Source organism: Carettochelys insculpta, chromosome 31, assembly GCF_033958435.1.
Source record: "Carettochelys insculpta isolate YL-2023 chromosome 31, ASM3395843v1, whole genome shotgun sequence".
Lineage (NCBI taxonomy): Eukaryota > Metazoa > Chordata > Testudines > Carettochelyidae > Carettochelys > Carettochelys insculpta.
The window spans coordinates 3,982,689-3,999,348 of record NC_134167.1 but is presented as its reverse complement, the minus strand read 5'-3'; the positions used below and the strand labels follow the sequence as shown (position 1 = coordinate 3,999,348).

The window sequence follows — 16,660 nt, the reverse complement described above, 5'->3', positions numbered from 1 at the left end:
CTGGCTACATTGCTCAGGACTATGAAAAAATTCACACCCCACATAAAGTAACTAAGTGGACTTACCCCTGGTGCAGACCCAGGTCGGTTGATAGGATTCTTCTTCCAACTTTGCCCCTGTGCCTGAGAGAGGTGGATTTACTATGCTACTGGAAATACCTGTCCATGAGTGCAGCATCTGTACTGCAGCTGTCACTTATGGGGCGGGTGTCTCCCAGGTAAGAGACTGCAGCATGGAGCATGAGCTACAGGACCATTTTGAGTAATGAAATAAGCGGCTTCTCGACACCAGCAGTAAAATGGAGAGCTGGCTGCACAGCTGTGTTCAGCTTAAGGCCTTCTTTCAGCCTCCCGCCATGCCTAATTCTGCCAGGGCAACCCAGCTGGCGTTTCCCTGGGGTTAGAAGTATTGTTTGTAGCTCCCACTGGAGGGCATTCAACACGCCACAGACCTGTACTGCTACCCTTTGGGTATTGTTTTTCCCTTTCCTTAGGGCGTCACCACTGTGCACTGGCTATTTTAAAATCACTGAACGCCCCCCTTTCTTCACCTGTGCCCCGATCCCTAGGGCTGCTTCTCAAGGGGTGGGTGCTTTCCTTGAAGATTTTCTCTGCACCATCAAAATTCCCCCAGGCAGGCACCTCTGCCTGCCTCCTTCTAAAGCTGCTGCTGGGAGTCAGAGTTCCTGGGTTGTATTCCCAGCTCTTCCTCCAGGGGTGCCACAGCCTCTCTGGAAGGTGGTGACCACCTTGCTGGTTTGGGCTAGCACACAGGGTTCTGAAATCCCTGGTGAAAGCTGCTGTTGGTGCAAAGGCTAATAGGGCTTCAATGGCAGGTGAGCGGAGGCTGTAAGAGGCATGGGGCGTTGGATCTGTGTGCTGGCTCTCTCTGCTGGAAGGGAGTAACAGCTCATCAATCGGGCCATGCCTGCCCGCTCTTAGAGGAGTCTGGCCAGAACGCTGCCGTCTAGCAAACAGGAAGCAGTCGACCTTTGATTCTGTCATGGTCTGCGAGTTAAATATTTATCTGCAGCTGAAGGCCACCAGGGCTCAGCCCAGCAGGAGCACGGCAGTCAGAGCAAAAGCCTGTGCTGGCAGAGGAGCACTTGGCAAGGGAGAGCCGAGGAGGTGAGTGGGGACTGCGTACAAACTGTGTTGGCCCTGGAGGTGTTCGTGGGCTTGGTGGGATCTCTCTGGGACTGAAACGTGGGGTGCAGCAGGGCTGCAGCCATGCGTCTCAGGCTGCGGAGGGCTCTGAAAGGGTGGGACTTAGGCAGCCAGCTGTTACAGTGCTGTGTGTGCACGTTGGGTTCAGGGGCTGCCAGCTTGTTAGGAGCAGAAGGTGTCATTCAGATCTCAGTGGAAGGGTCCTTCTCAGTGGCATCTAGGACAATGGTTCTCAGACTTTCCCTTTCTGGCACCTCCCACATCTAACTTGGAGCTGCCCCCACACTCCCCCAGTTTTACAGGCATGTTTTGATGGCCGGTTGAGAACCGCGGTCTAGGATTTAACCTCTGGGTTTATTGGCATAAGCGACTCATATTCTGTCTGTGACGTACCGAGGCAAATGTGCTGTTTGGGGGGAAGAATGAGTCAATGAAACAGAAGTTCCATGAGCAGGATGTGTTACCAAGCCCACCAGAAACTGAAGCCTCACTCAAGCCTGCACAAATCCAGCTTGAGAGTCACCATTTCACGTTTTTCAGTGGTGGTATGCGGGTTGTGGTAACCCCTTGAGTCCCCATCGTGCGCCAGGAGTTGTGCTGGGCAGTGAACAGACGACAAAAAGCCAGACCCTACCCCAGAAACATTATTAGAAAAGACCAGTTGCCTTGCTAGTCAGTTTCCGGCCTTGCTGCAATGAGCACTTGGCAGGGAAAGGTTCACTTAATGAATTGATTGATTTTACTGTCTCCACTGAAATGGGAAAACGGAGGAGGGCAGAACCCTGGCACTAGTTCAGCTGCTTTGAAGTGCTGTGAATTTTTTTTAACCAACTCTAATTCGGGGCAGTTGGATATATACAACTCACTGCAGCCCTGCGACTTAACTTACTGGCACTGCTTGAGCGCCATGAAGGGGAGGGCTGGCAGGACAGAGCCTGTTCTCAGCCTTTTGGCCAAGATTGAGTCTGCTCTGACCCATGCTGGGGATCCTGACCTCTCTCAAGGGACTGTTATCTCACTCTGGAATCTGCTGTGCTGCTCCTCCTCCAGGATTTAAATCCGCTCTCTGCATTTTCACTTCTGGGACGCTTACTCCCCAGCCTCCTTTGGAGGAGGGCTTTTCTGAACTGATGCTCTTATGTCTGCGAGCCTGGGGCCCTATCCTCTTAACCACTCACAGCGGGAGGACAGTTAGTTCACTGGTTAAGGAAGCACACCCCACTCTGTGGCAGGTGCCTGAGGTTCTGGCTAGTCTTACTTTAGGGAGCTTTGCTGGGCTCTGGTCTGCATGACTGTTTTGCCACCACAGTCTGTATTTTGTCATCCGCGCAGGGAGCGCGCACGCCCTGCAATGCCTCTGTCATCCCAAAAATGCCCCTTTCGCTGTTTTCCTGCCCCTTCATTATTGTCAAGCGTGAAGTGTAGACAGCGGGAGGGAGAGCTGCTTTCCATCTCTGTGTACTCTGCGTTCCACCTTCCCTGTCAGGAGCACTCGCCAAGGCATTGGGCCAGCTCTGGGTTTAACTCCACCAGATCTTTCCAGGCCGAGTGTCCTGGGCCAGCATGGGCTGTTAGTAGGCTGGTGGTCTCTAAAGCAATGGGCTGGAGGCCTATTTCGCATGCAGACAACGTGGGGCATTTCGGGGGCAGGAAGTGGGGTATCTGCTTTGGCCTGGGCTCTGTCCTCTCTTCCAAGATGCCTCTTTACCTGGATAGCGTGGCTGAGACAGACTTGCTGAGGGAGGGCCCAGCAGGCGCTGACTGCAGGGGTTAAAGATGAAAGGGCAGGGGCTCTGGGAATGTAGCCCTGGTGCTGGTCTCATGTGCCCTGGGGCGCTGGGTTGAGTGAGGAATTTCTCAGCTTTCTGACCACACTGAGCTGGTCAGGAAGGTGTCGCAGGCTGCTGAGCTGACCCGACCCTGCCTCCCAGAGGGTTTTTGCTCCCTTGCAAAGAGTTTCTGAGGCACTAGCTCTGAACTCCTGGGGCCTGTTGGTAATACATCACTCCTTGGGCCCCCCAGCCAAGGAACGAGAGCATTTTATAGATAGGATTTCCTCCCCCCAGCCCCGGAAACAGAGCTGTCTCGTCCTGAGTTTGCAGACAGGGAACCGAGGCACATAAGAACGGTGGTACTGGGTCCAACCAAATGTCCAGCCCAGTTTCCTGTCTTATGAGTGGCCTATGTCAGATGCTCCAGAAGGTGTGAATCAAGTGATCCTTCCTGTTGCCCATTCCCAGCTTCTAGTAAACATGGACTAGAAACAGGGTCCCTGCACAGCCACTGGTGGTCTGGCTGGGGCTGGGGGGACTGTGTGCAAGGTGTCCTGTAGAATCTGAACCTAGCTCTCCCTGCCCCGAGTTTTAACGGCTAGGCCAGGCTTCCCCTGTAGAACTAACCCTTATAGTGCCCATGTGCCTCTGCACCAGCTGTAAATGGGCAACGTAAAAGAAGTGTCAGGGCCTCGCTGGGGCTTCGAGACTACCCCAAGTTGTGGCTGGCAGGCTGCAGGACCTGCTCAGCACGGGGGCAGGGTTTTGGGGGCTGGTCGTTACCCTGTACTAGCAGAAGTGAAGGAAGGTTTCTTGGGGCCCTGTAAAAACATCTCCCCCACACCACTAACCGCACAAAGGTATAAAAGAGCAGTAATGCAGCACTCCAGGGACGCCCTCGCAGGGGGCGTAAAATCCCCTTTGTTCAGCTAACCGACGGAATGGGGGAGCAGCCCCTCTCCTTGCTCTGCTGCAGATGGGGCTGCTTCCGCGGGGCTGCAGAGCCCCTGCCTGTGCTGCGGACGAGGACTGTTCTGGCTGCACTGGAGCACTACTTCCTCTTTCCCTGCTACTGCAGTGGGTCCTGGGGGGGTGGAGCAGCCCCCTGCTTGGGGCAGGCTGGGGGAACTACTCCATTTCCCCCCCAATTGAACAGGAACTGCTAAGCCTCTGCCATCTGAGGGTGAGGCTTAAAGCTTCACATCTCTTTGAGAGAGACGACACATTGGCGTCCTTACGCTTCTGTGGCTTGTATCCCATCCAAGTTCTCTTCTCCACTACCTCCTGACTTGGGAAGGTGATTACAGGCAGATTGTGCGTCGCATTCCCAGTAACAGCGCTGCATAACTGCATTGGGAAAACATGCTGCACATAACCTGCAGCCAATGGCTCTCTGACCTCCCCATTGCACTCACTGTCATAGTATTAGAATGTATGTAACCAAACATGTGAACACACAACACACCCAAATGTAGGTTGTTCCTTTCAGTGATTTGTCTGAGTTAGGAGGGAGAAAAAAATCGTGTATAATGTCATCAAAGCCCCTTTGCTGAACCAGTTCTGACTCAGCTGCTAGTAGAGATGAGGCATTCAGAAGCTGTCGATGCACTGTTGGTTTTAAATCCTCGCCATCTTTGTAACAGCACATTCTCCTTTACAATCTGTAAGAAGTAGGCCCAGGAAAATTCTGTGAGCGCTGTACACATTTGAGAGTGTTGCTTTTAGGCCTCTTTGCCTTAAACCTCCCAGCAAATGGGCTGGCGATTTGTCAGACTCATCCTGTACAAAGAGCTTGAATTGTACAGGTTCATTGGGGAAAATTTTGTTCCACGTTGTTAGGATAAACTGCTGCAAGCTCAGTGACACACCTGTGAATGACAGAAATCTCCAGCAAGTTGTTTTCAAACAGTACTTCAAAGTGGTCATCCAACAATTCACAGGAATCCCATCAATGAGAGACAAACCAATAACTGGTCAATTACAACATTGAATGTCTTGATGCAAAACTTTGGACTTTTCCTCAAGTAAAACCTCGTGTCTCCCCGATTTATCTGCCGATGGGTTTCCAGTACAACTCAGATCACTGTGCTATTTCTGTGACAGTTTTGCCTTTGTTTCAAGCAGCATTTTTAAACAGCTGAAGTTGATCTCGGTGAGAAGCCATGAAGGATTGTAGCAATGGCAGAAACTGACCTGCTGTATTCAGGCCAACGTAGCTGCAAGCAGGTCCTTAAACAGTTGAAGAATGGTGTCCCAAAATTGTGCCACAAAGACAGTTTCCAAATGTTGCATTTTGCTCAGAAGTCTAGTGTCAGATGACCGACTCATACCTTTCCACATGCTATCTAGGGCTTGCCCGATTGTCTCGTACTTTGGACACAAAGGACTTGGAGAATCTGCACAGCTGCTCCATTGTGTGTGTGACAGACTTTTGAATGTCAGGAACAAGATGCTCATCATAGAAAACCTGTTTCCAGTGATACACTGAGACTGACCAGAAAACGACTGCAGAAACCAAAAAAAAAAAAAAGAAAAAAAGGTGTTTGAACAACTGTTAACACTGTTATCTCCTATTATCTTTAATGAGTCAGCAGCACCAGGAACATAGCAGCAGATTTAGATGTGCTTGCTTGCTTTTGTCAGCCCACTGTCCAAGCATTGTCCCATGATTGTCCACAGCAATTAGATATGTCCAAACCCAAGCTGTTACTCATTTCAAGTACGTAGTCAACAAGCCTTGCCTCTCCGGGTCTCCCGTGGCTCAACTGCAATGGCTCGCTCTACACTTTGCCCCTCTGAACTGACAAATCTGTCTCCAAAAGCGAGGTGCTCAGCATGGGATAAATGTAATGTTAAAGCCATGCTAACTGAGAGAGACTTGCCTTGTTGAAGTTCTGCAGTTGTGGTGGTGTGAACTTTCTGGCCAATCAAACAAGGGATTCTTCCCCTCTAGTGGGTGACAGATAAGCCGCACTGCCTTTGCTATAGTGCCTCAACTGAGTGATGCGATCTATTAAAAATGGATCGAAATGAGCAACCAGCTCCAAAATTCCCCGCCCTGGTTACCATTCTGTGGTCAGCCTCGAAACTCGCTGCTTGCTGCTCTGGAATGGGCACCTGCGCTTGCTTAGCTGCTGCTGCTGCCCACGCTTTCAGGCATCTCCCTAGGCCTGACTGATTGCCAGGAATTACTGAGCAAGGCTTGCTTTCACTGTTCCTGTTGCCTTTGCAGGCCGGATCCCTGCCAGCGTACAGTTCTGATAGTCTAAGCTTTCCTCGTGCTTGGGAAGCCATTGGTGGTGGTCCTAGTCATCAACCCCTTCACTAAACCATGCGTTTGGGCTGAGGAAGCTTGCAGGCCCAGGAAGCAATGCTTCCAGAGGATAAGGATGTGAGCGAGCGGCTTGTGCAGCCTCCAGCAGCAGCAGGGCATTCTTTAGCGTTGCTTGTTTCGAGAAGTGGTTCAACCATTAGCAACCAAGGAACTTCTGAAGTGTTCCTCGGTGTCACACCACAATGCAGGATGCCTGCTAAACTCACCGCCTTGCATTGCATGTGTCTCATCCGCACCACGTGGTCCCAGCTCGCTTGAACACCACCGATCCCAATCAGCTCCCCATAAACTGAGTGCTTGGGTGGCCGCCCCAGAGAGAGTCAGATGCAGCGTGATTCGACTGCTGATGCATGTCCCGTGTGCCTTGGCGCACACAAGCAAATTTGTTCCACACGAGGCCTATTGCGTGTGCACTGTGCACGCTCCCGGGTCTTGACGCAGGTGCGTGCAAATAGGCTCTGCTAGCGTCCACGTGAGCTATTGACTACGGTCTCCAGAAGGGCGCACCATTGCACAGGCTCTTCTAGCCTCCAGCCGGAGGGAAGGAAGTCCATTTGGAGGCCTCCTGCGAGCCCATTTGGCCGCCGTTCCCAGCTCCCTTTGCCCTTGGAAGGAATGTTGATTATGGGGCAATGTTGTCCTTGGCTGCAGGATGTGCAGTGGGTGGGACTAATCCCTTCCCCTGGAGGTCCCCCTGCTTTTCCCTCCCTGCCAGGGCAGCAGCAGGTTCTGCCCCACCTTGCAGGGCAGCGATTTCAGTGATGGGAGCAGGTGGGTGCTGGCTCTGCCAGCTCAGGGCCTGCAGTAACTAGAGCTCCTGGCTGGGGCTGGGGTTGCACCATTTCCTGCCTGTGGTGTCAGCTGACAGAGCAGCGGCTGGGGGGAGGAGAAGGAAGGCCCCACTGGTGCAGGAGCCAGAAGTGTGCTGGGGATGCCCGTGATTTGATGCAGGGGAGGGCAGTGCTGGGCTGGTGAAAGGGATGAAGGGGACAAAGCTGCAGTGCAAAGGCCACGGTGGCTTCCAGGATGGTGCAGTCAGGTGCAGAGCTGGGGAATGATGCACCGAGCCAAGCACGCGGGGGAGAGAGGCAGGACGTGAGGGATTCTGCCCAGGGCAGGGCAGTGCTGGGTGAAAGGTGCCAGGCCGGGCAAATGGCATCAGGCAGAGCTAGAAGGTACGTCTCCAAGCTTTGACATAGGAGCCACAGGGCTCTGGGCAAGTCTCCAGTGCTTCAGCATGAGCACTAGGGACCGGGTGGAGGCCCGTCTTCCTGGGCTCTGAGCAAGCTGGGGTGGAGGAGGTGGAGGTTCTGCTCAGGAGCTGCCCTCACGTGAGAGCAGGAAGCAAGAGGTTTAAGTCATGTCCAAACAGCCTTTGCAGCTGCCCGGCATCTCCTCCAGTCGGGGCCACTAGGGTTTTAACCCCGACAACTACTCTGCGAGCACCTGCCAGAGCCGGGCCTGGCTGTGGCCCATCCTTCAGGCCCAGAGCCAGCATCTGCTCTGCGATTTCCAGCCAGGGGGACTTTTCCTGGCCCTGCGTGGAATAATTTCACATGTGTTGAGGCATGTGGCAATGTGCACTGCCCACAGAAACCAAACCTGGCTGGGGCACTCCACTACCCAGTGGGGCCCTGTTTGGCTCTCTTGAGCAGCCACACAAGAGCCCAGCTTACATGGCCACTGGCGGTAGCTGGGCTCCCATCACTGCCCCTCCAGGCTTTGCTCACCACTAGGGCTCTGCAGAGTTTGCAGCTTGTGCTTCCAGGGACATGCCCTGCTCCTATGGGAGGCCGGTCAGCTTCCTCGCCATCACATGCTCCTGCCCAAGAGTTGGGTTGCATGATAACCCCTGAGCTGCCCAACACCCTCCCCCGTGCCCCACCTCCTTGGTGCTGCACTGCATTTCCAGGAGGCCTCCCTGGAGGCTGAGCTCTGCCATGCACCCACCAGGAGATGACCCCAGGAGTGCCTGTGTGCCAGCTGTGCAGGCCCTGGCTGGCTCAGGATGAGGGCACCTTGCCCTGCAGTGATACCTGCCATCACCCCTCAACCAAAACCCCTGCTCCCAGGGCACAGGCTCTGCTTGTCTGACACTGTGCACCTTCCCTGGGGCAGGCAGCTGCTCAGGGCCTTCGTTTGTTGCCAGCCGTCATTCCCCAGAGACACCAGGAGGTTGGAAGGAGCCTCTTCCTCCAGATTTCGGTGTTTGCTAGGGTCCTGGGCTCTGTTCCCAGCTCTGGAAGGGGAGTGGGAGTCTGGTGGATAAAGCAGAGTGGGGGGCTGATAACCAGGACTCCTGGCTTCTGTCCCCACCTAGTGGTGAAAGGTGAGCTGGGCGGAGGCATGTGGCTGGCAGAGGAACACTGCTGGTAGCTGCAGAGAAGGGGTGCGAGGCCCTGGCTCACTGCCCTGCGCTGCGAGTTGCTGGCACGACTGCCTGCAGACACCCAGCCTGGAAGCCAGGCTCCTCTGGATGGAAAACAGGAGGGTCACGAGATGCTAACCTGCCTGTATGCGAGCTCCTGCCAGCCCTTTCCAGCCATGAGCTCATCTCTTCCCCCAGCAGCTGGGCTCCGGGAGCCCTGGCGTGGCTCATCGGCCTGGGAAAGGCTGCTGCCAGGCTCCTGCTCGGCACCAGAGATGGGATCAGCTCAGGGAAGCAGCACTGAGCACCCCATTTCCCTTCCAGTCCTCCTGCATGTTCTGCTTCTGCCTCGCGAGACCTCTCTCCACCTCGGGCGCTCCCAAAATGCCCTGCAGCGCAGCCGCTTAGCTCTGGGGCCTGGCCTGCACCCTGCTTAGCATGCTGGTGTGGCAGGCAGCGGTGGATGTGGTGAAACCAGCCGTGGGGCACAGGCGGAACCTGTGAGCCAGCTGCCTGCCCGCGTCCCGGTGCCGAGGACAGAGCCGGGGCAAAGAATGCGAGAACTGGCTCCTACGTGGCAGGGTGGCTGCAGGACTGCCTCACGGCAGCCTGGGTGGGATGCACGGTTGTTTAGAGACGGGGTTGTGTGCGCTTCAGCAGCATGCCACTGAAATGGCATTGAGAAACTGACAGGCCATGCCTGGGGTTGGCAAGTGCCTGTTAGGTGGCTCCGTTCCCACTGGGGTGGCTCTGTCACAGGGCCTGCTACGAGCTCTGGCGGGCGTTTTCACTTTGCTCCAGAGAGGCTCCAGTTACAGGGATCGGGAGAGCCAGGCAGTGCCCCATATTTCAGGTGTCCTTACAGCCGTGTGTCCTGGGGCTGGGGAAGGAGGGCTGTGGGCGTGTAGCCCAGAGGCTATGGGAGGTGGAAGCAGTCACTGATCCAAACACAGCCCAGGTTGGCAGCAGCTGCAAGTTGTTCCCAGCTGGGGCCCATGTGTGAAGTGACTCGGTCCACCTCCTCGCACAAAGGTGTCCACGTCGCCAGGCCTCGGCAGAGGCTCTGCAGGCTGGCCGCCCAAGGCAGGGCTGATGCGGGTTTCAGGGGTGCTCTGCTGCGCCAGGGCCGGTGCAGAGACGGCCCCACGCTTTGAAGAGGAAGGAGGTGAACTGTGAGGCCGAAAGGGGGTGCCTGGCAGGGGGCTGGGCGGGCAGGTTGGTGAGAGGGCACTTTGGCAGTGTGCACAAGTGAGCACCTGGCACGTGTTCCGCTGTGCGTCTGCAGCGGCGCCCGTGTGTGTGTCCTGTGGCTGAAGGCGTGGCTCTGGGGTGTGTTTGCATGTGAGAGCTGGGGAGTGCTCAGCACCCTGGTGTGTTGTAACCAGGCCGAGCGAGCCAAGCTGTGTGCGCAGCTCCGCAGGGCTGGGCTCCCGCTCCGCCTGGAACGCGGCCTCGCTCCCACACGCTGGAAGTGGCCCTGGAAACTCTGAGCGGCCTTGCGCAGGCTCCAGGTCTGGCTTTGCTTTCGTTGCACCGCTGCTGAGGCTTTCCAGATAAGCGGGGGGGTGGGGGGCGGGAGCCTGGGGGGCGAGGGGGTGGAGAGGGAGCAGACGCTTCTCCCACGTGTTGGGAGTAGGCCAGAGGGGCTGTGCTCAGCGGCTGACCTTGCTAGGGCACCTCAACCCCAGAGCATCGGGTGGCTGTCCCCAGGGCCTTCCCCCGCAACCGCTCTGCTCCTTGCGGGAGTTTCCTCTTGCGTCCGTCCCATCCCATCCCTCTCGCTGTCTGCTGCTTGCTGGTGGGGCCAGCCAGCCCTGGGGGAAGCCGTCTCAATAGCCCCAAGCAGGCCTTCTCTGGGACGTCTGTGAAGAGGAAGTTCCCCGTTGCTGGGGGCTGGCTGGCTGGCAGGGTGCCCTGGAGCAGGGCGGGCCAGCTTTCCCTCCAGCGCCGGGGGTCAGAGGCCACGTTCCTCCTTCTCCGACGGTTTCCCCTCCAAGTTGGCTCGTTGTGCTGTTGTGTGAGAGTTGCTCCCCCTGCAGTCGCAGCACGACCGTGAGCCACACGCAATCCCACCGCTCTGCGCAGCGGTGCCCTCCCCCAGCTCTGCGCTGCTGGGTGCTCGTGAGCAGCCAGCCCGTCTGACGCTCCGCCTGGGCTGGCGGCAGGCGTGGGCCTCCGTCAGTGCTGACAGCTGCCTGGGGTGCCCTGCTGCTGAGAACGTGGGCCGGAGTTCCTCACCAGGCTCTCCCGGGAAGGTAGGGAACCACCTTCTCTTGTGTGGCTGGCGGGGGTGCAGTCAGGCCAGGCTGGGTGAGGGCAGGGGAATGCGGAGCACAGGAACTCCTCTGTGAGAAGAGCCAAAGGCACAGCCTTTAGCTGAGCCCTCCTGCCCCCCAGCAGTGCGCTTCCCTCCTCCTCCACCAAACCCTGGCACCTCTGCCCGGTGCTACAGGCGACTCGTGTGCCGCCAGAGGGACCGGAGCCAAGGCACTGCCCTGGGGCATGACTGCGCTGCAGAGAAGGAGCCTGCCCAGCTTCTGGCCTCTGCCTGCTGTGCCTGGGTCGCAGGGTATGCTACAGGAGGAGAAGGGAATGGGACGCAGTGGTTAGAGCCCAGGGACTGGGAGCTGGGGAGTCTAGGTTTGTGTCCCAGCCCTTGGGGGCAGTGTGGTCTGGTGGGCAGAGCAGGAAGCTGGGAGTCAGGACGCAGGTGTGTGTTTCTCAGCTCTTGACAGTGGGCTCTGGTAGGAGACAGAGAGGCTCTGGACTGCTGGGTTCCTTCCCTTAATCTTGGGCAAGTCCCAGCTCCTCCCTGGGCTCGGGTTTCCCTGTCTGTAAAGCAGGGATGATGATGATCCCCACTTCACCAGAGGGCAGCGAGGCTCCTTAATTCGTGGCGGTGGTGATTCTGGTGTTCCTTACCTGCCTTGCGCCCTGTGCGGCTGGAAATAGCCCCACTCTGCCCCCAGGCTGTCCAAGTGCTGCACCGTGAAGTCATAACCCCCACCCCACATTAAAAAAACCAGCCGGAGGCAGGGCAGGGCAGGGCAGTGCAGTGAGCAGGGCACCAGCCTGGCTCGCAGGACACCTGGGTTCTGTCCTGAGCTCTGACACTGACCTACAGTGTGATCATGGGCATGTCACTGATGGGGGCGGGGGCCCTGGCTCCCAGCACAACTGTAGGGCAGCAGATAAAGCGCTTGCCAGACAGACGAACCTCCCCTGAGTCCTGCTGAGCTCTTGGCCTCTGTGCTGTGGTGCCCATGTGAGTGCCCTGGGCTGGGTGGGAAAGATGAGCGTTTCCTCTCCTCCCTTCCGAACGTGCTGCCTGTCTGGCCCGGGCCCAGCCCTGGTCACGTGTCACGAGGCAGGACAAAGGGGGCACCCACTGGCTGCTCTCTGCCACTGGGAGTCGGCCCCCCTCGCCTGGCTCTTGCGCTGTGCTGGCTGAGCCCGTCTCCCCCGTCCCCTGCGCTGGCCCCACGCGGCTCTCCGGCTAGGACTGCCCCGAACTGGGTCTGTAAAGTGCTTTGGGACCCTGGCGGGCCAGGCCCCGCAGAGAGCGAGGGGGATCCCTGCTGCGTGGGGAGGGGCCAGGCTGCCCCGCTGCTGGGGGGAGCCGAGCCGAGCCGAGCCGGCGATGTTGGAGGGGAAGCCAGAGGGAAGAGTGCTTCGCTGGCTCCTAGACCTGCGTTCTCCGCCTGATTGTATCCAGGCGCTGTGGGGGAGCCCCAGGGCCGTGCGGGCCAGGCGTAGGGCAGGGACGCTCCGAGCCGCCCCACCCAGCCACGTGCCAGCGGCGAGTACTGCGAGGGGCCAGCGCCCGGCAAGTTCTGCCCCGCCATGCAGTGAGCGTGGGAGCGGCGGAGGTGAAGAGCGCAGGGAGGGGTCCTGCGTGGTGGAAGCCCAGAGAGGGGCCCCTTCTGCAGGCGCCTTCTACCCCTTCCTCAAACCGGGTTCTGCTCTCCACCCGGGCCACGCTCCAAGCTTGCCTGGGGCACCCCCGGGCCAAATCCCCTGGCACCCAGCACCCAGCCGTGTCTGCCTAGCTGGGGAGTTGCCCTCTACCCAGGGGCTGAGTGAGCCACTGAACGGGGCCCCCGGCTGGGCCTCAGGCTTCCACCCCGGCCAGGGCTAGTTGAGGAGGAGGAGGCGGAATCTCCCGCTGGGTTCGTTACAGCGCAGGACAAAGGCTAGAGGCTGGCAGGGCGCTGGGCGGTGGGGCAGCAAGTGGCCTGAGGCTGCAGCTCTGGAGTGGGGAGCCCCTGCTGCCCACTCTGGCCCAGGGCGCTCCCGGGGCCTGCGTTTCACAGCCAGGAGCAGCCACAGATCCACAGCACCTGCTGGGGGCTTGTCGCTGCCCCTTCAATGCCTGCCTGGTGCTGGCGCAGTCATGGGGGGCTCTGAGTCGGGAGAGCGGCGTGCCAAGGGGGTGGGTGGGCTGTGCTGGGGAGCAGTCAGGGAACGGGTGCAGTGGGGCTGGCAGTGGTGAGATGGGGCTGGAGGCAGGAGGTCTGGTGCTGGGTGGGGTGGCTATAGGGAGAGATGCAGTGGGGTTGGAGGGGGATGAGGTGCAGTGAGTGGTCGGAGGGGACGGGGCACAGTGTGGAGTCGGAGGCAGGGATAGGGCGCACTGTGGGGTTGCTAGAGGGAGAGGTGCAGTGAGGGGTTGGAGGGGGATTGGGTGCAGTGAAGAGTCAGGCAGGGACAGGGTGCAGTGCTGGGTGGCCATAGGGAGAGGCGCAGTGGGGTCGGAGGGGGATGGGGTGCATTGGGGTCAGAGGGGGTCGGGTCGCTATAGAGAGGCACAGTGGGGCTGGAGGGGGTTGGGGCACAATGCGGGGTCGCTATAGAGAGGCACAGTGGGGTTGGAGGGGGTTGGGGCGCAGTGCGGGGTCGCGATAGGGAGAGGTGCTGTGGGGTCGGGGGGGGGCTGGGGCGCAGTGCGGGGTCGCGATAGGGAGAGGTGCTGTGGGGCCGGGGGGGGGGGCTGGGGCGCAGTGTGGGGTCGCGACAGGGACAGGCGCAGTGGGGCCGGGGGGGGGGGCTGGGGCGCAGTGCGGGGTCGCGACAGGGAGAGGCGCCATGGGGCCGGGGGGGGGGGGCTGGGGCGCAGTGTGGGGTCGCGACAGGGACAGGCGCAGTGGGGCCGGGGGGGGGGCTGGGGCGCAGTGCGGGGTTGCGACAGGGAGAGGCGCCATGGGGCCGGGGGGGGGGGCTGGGGCGCAGTGCGGGGTCGCGACAGGGACAGGCGCAGTGGGGCCGGAGGGGGCTGGGGCGCAGTGCGGGGTCGCGATAGGGAGAGGTGCTGTGGGGTCGGGGGGGGGGGTTGGGGCGCAGTGCGGGGTCGCGACAGGGACAGGCGCAGTGGGGCCGGGGGGGGGGGCTGGGGCGCAGTGCGGGGTCGCGACAGGGAGAGGCGCCATGGGGCCGGGGGGGGGGGGCTGGGGCGCAGTGTGGGGTCGCGACAGGGAGAGGCGCCGTGGGGCCGGAGGGGGCTGGGGCGCAGTGCGGGGTCGCGACAGGGAGAGGCGCCGTGGGGCCGGAGGGGGCTGGGGCGCAGTGCGGGGTCACGACAGGGAGAGGCGCCATGGGGCCGGGGGGGGGGGGCTGGGGCGCAGTGTGGGGTCGCGACAGGGAGAGGCGCCGTGGGGCCGGAGGGGGCTGGGGCGCAGTGCGGGGTCGCGACAGGGAGAGGCGCCGTGGGGCCGGGGGGCGGGGCTGGGGCGCAGTGTGGGGTCGCGACAGGGAGAGGCGCCGTGGGGCCGGAGGGGGCTGGGGCGCAGTGCGGGGTCGCGACAGGGAGAGGCGCCATGGGGCCGGGGGGGGGGGCTGGGGCGCAGTGCGGGGTCGCGACAGGGAGAGGCGCCGTGGGGCCGGAGGGGGCTGGGGCGCAGTGCGGGGTCGCGACAGGGAGAGGCGCCGTGGGGCCGGAGGGGGCTGGGGCGCAGTGCGGGGTCGCGACAGGGAGAGGCGCCGTGGGGCCGGAGGGGGCTGGGGCGCAGTGCGGGGTCGCGACAGGGAGAGGCGCCATGGGGCCGGGGGGGGGGGGGCTGGGGCGCAGTGTGGGGTCGCGACAGGGAGAGGCGCCGTGGGGCCGGAGGGGGCTGGGGCGCAGTGCGGGGTCGCGACAGGGACAGGCGCAGTGGGGCCGGGGGGGGGGGCTGGGGCGCAGTGCGGGGTCGCGACAGGGACAGGCGCAGTGGGGCCGGGGGGGGGGGGCTGGGGCGCAGTGCGGGGTCGCGACAGGGAGAGGCGCCGTGGGGCCGGAGGGGGCTGGGGCGCAGTGCGGGGTCGCGACAGGGAGAGGCGCAGTGGGGCCGGGGGGGGGGGGGTTGGGGCGCAGTGTGGGGTCGCGACAGGGAGAGGCGCCGTGGGGCCGGAGGGGGCTGGGGCGCAGTGCGGGGTCGCGACAGGGAGAGGCGCTGTGGGGTCGGGGGGGGGGGCTGGGGCGCAGTGCGGGGTCGCGACAGGGAGAGGCGCTGTGGGGTCGGGGGGGGGGGCTGGGGCGCAGTGCGGGGTCGCGACAGGGAGAGGCGCCGTGGGGCCGGGGGCGGGGCTGGGGCGCAGTGCGGGGTCGCGACAGGGAGAGGCGCTGTGGGGTCGGGGGGGGGGCTGGGGCGCAGTGCGGGGTCGCGACAGGGAGAGGCGCTGTGGGGTCGGGGGGGGGGGCTGGGGCGCAGTGCGGGGTCGCGACAGGGACAGGCGCAGTGGGGCCGGGGGGGGGGCTGGGGCGCAGTGCGGGGTCGCGACAGGGAGAGGCGCTGTGGGGTCGGGGGGGGGGGCTGGGGCGCAGTGCGGGGTCGCGACAGGGAGAGGCGCCGTGGGGCCGGGGGCGGGGCTGGGGCGCAGTGCGGGGTCGCGACAGGGAGAGGCGCTGTGGGGTCGGGGGGGGGGCTGGGGCGCAGTGCGGGGTCGCGACAGGGAGAGGCGCTGTGGGGTCGGGGGGGGGGCTGGGGCGCAGTGCGGGGTCGCGACAGGGAGAGGCGCTGTGGGGTCGGGGGGGGGGCTGGGGCGCAGTGCGGGGTCGCGACAGGGACAGGCGCAGTGGGGCCGGGGGGGGGGCTGGGGCGCAGTGCGGGGTCGCGACAGGGAGAGGCGCCATGGGGCCGGGGGGTGGGGCTGGGGCGCAGTGCGGGGTCGCGACAGGGAGAAGCGCCGTGGGGCCGGGGGGTGGGGCTGGGGCGCAGTGCGGGGTCGCGACAGGGAGAGGCGCCGTGGGGTCGGGGGGGGGGGCTGGGGCGCAGTGCGGGGTCGCGACAGGGAGAGGCGCTGTGGGGTCGGGGGGGGGTTGGGGCGCAGTGCGGGGTCGCGACAGGGACAGGCGCAGTGGGGCCGGGGGGGGGGCTGGGGCGCAGTGTGGGGTCGCGATAGGGAGAGGTGCCGTGGGGTCGGGGGGGGGGTTGGGGTGCAGTGCGGGGTCGTGACAGGGAGCGGCGCAGTGGGGCCGGAGGGGGCTGGGGCGCAGTGCGGGGTCGCGATAGGGAGAGGTGCTGTGGGGTCGGGGGGGGGGGTTGGGGCGCAGTGCGGGGTCGCGACAGGGAGAGGCGCCGTGGGGCCGGAGGGGGCTGGGGCGCAGTGCGGGGTCGCGACAGGGAGAGGCGCCGTGGGGCCGGAGGGGGCTGGGGCGCAGTGCGGGGTCGCGACAGGGAGAGGTGCGGCAGAGTCTGAGGGGGACGGCTGAGACGCGGTGAGGGGCCCAGGTATGAGGGAGGCGAGGGGGCCTGGCTGGGAGCGGAGTAGCAGTTCTGGGATGGCTAACAGGCCTCGTCCCCGTGCCGGGGAGCAGCAACTGCAGGAGCCAGGGTTCATGTGCAGCGGCACCGGGCAGGACCCTGCTGGAGTGTGTCTCCTGCCTGCGATGCGCGTGTGCGCGCGCGCACACACACACACACACACACACACTAGTCCCCTTTTGCAGCCAGGGCAGAGAGGGAAGGTGAGCGGCTTGGGGGTGCTCAGTAGGGCAGTGGTACAGCAGAAACAAGAACCCAGGGGTCCTGGTTCCCCACCCAGCTGG

General features: G+C 62.0%; 1 protein-coding gene across 4 annotated transcripts in view; it reads left to right on the top strand.

Annotated features, from left to right (window-relative positions):
• Window positions 1-816: 816 nt before the first annotated feature.
• SORBS3 (sorbin and SH3 domain containing 3) overlaps window positions 817-16,660 on the top strand; it is a 42,661-nt gene continuing 26,817 nt past the window's right edge. Inside the window, exon 1 of one of the 4 annotated variants that reach the window (XM_074981585.1) lies at window positions 817-835. The gene's annotated coding sequence lies outside the window, so the exon portion shown is untranslated. Of the gene's footprint in view, window positions 836-992; window positions 1,128-10,040; window positions 10,152-10,341; window positions 10,896-16,660 lie in introns of those variants that run through there. The other 3 variants (XM_074981583.1, XM_074981584.1, XM_074981582.1) reach the window with 3 other exon arrangements.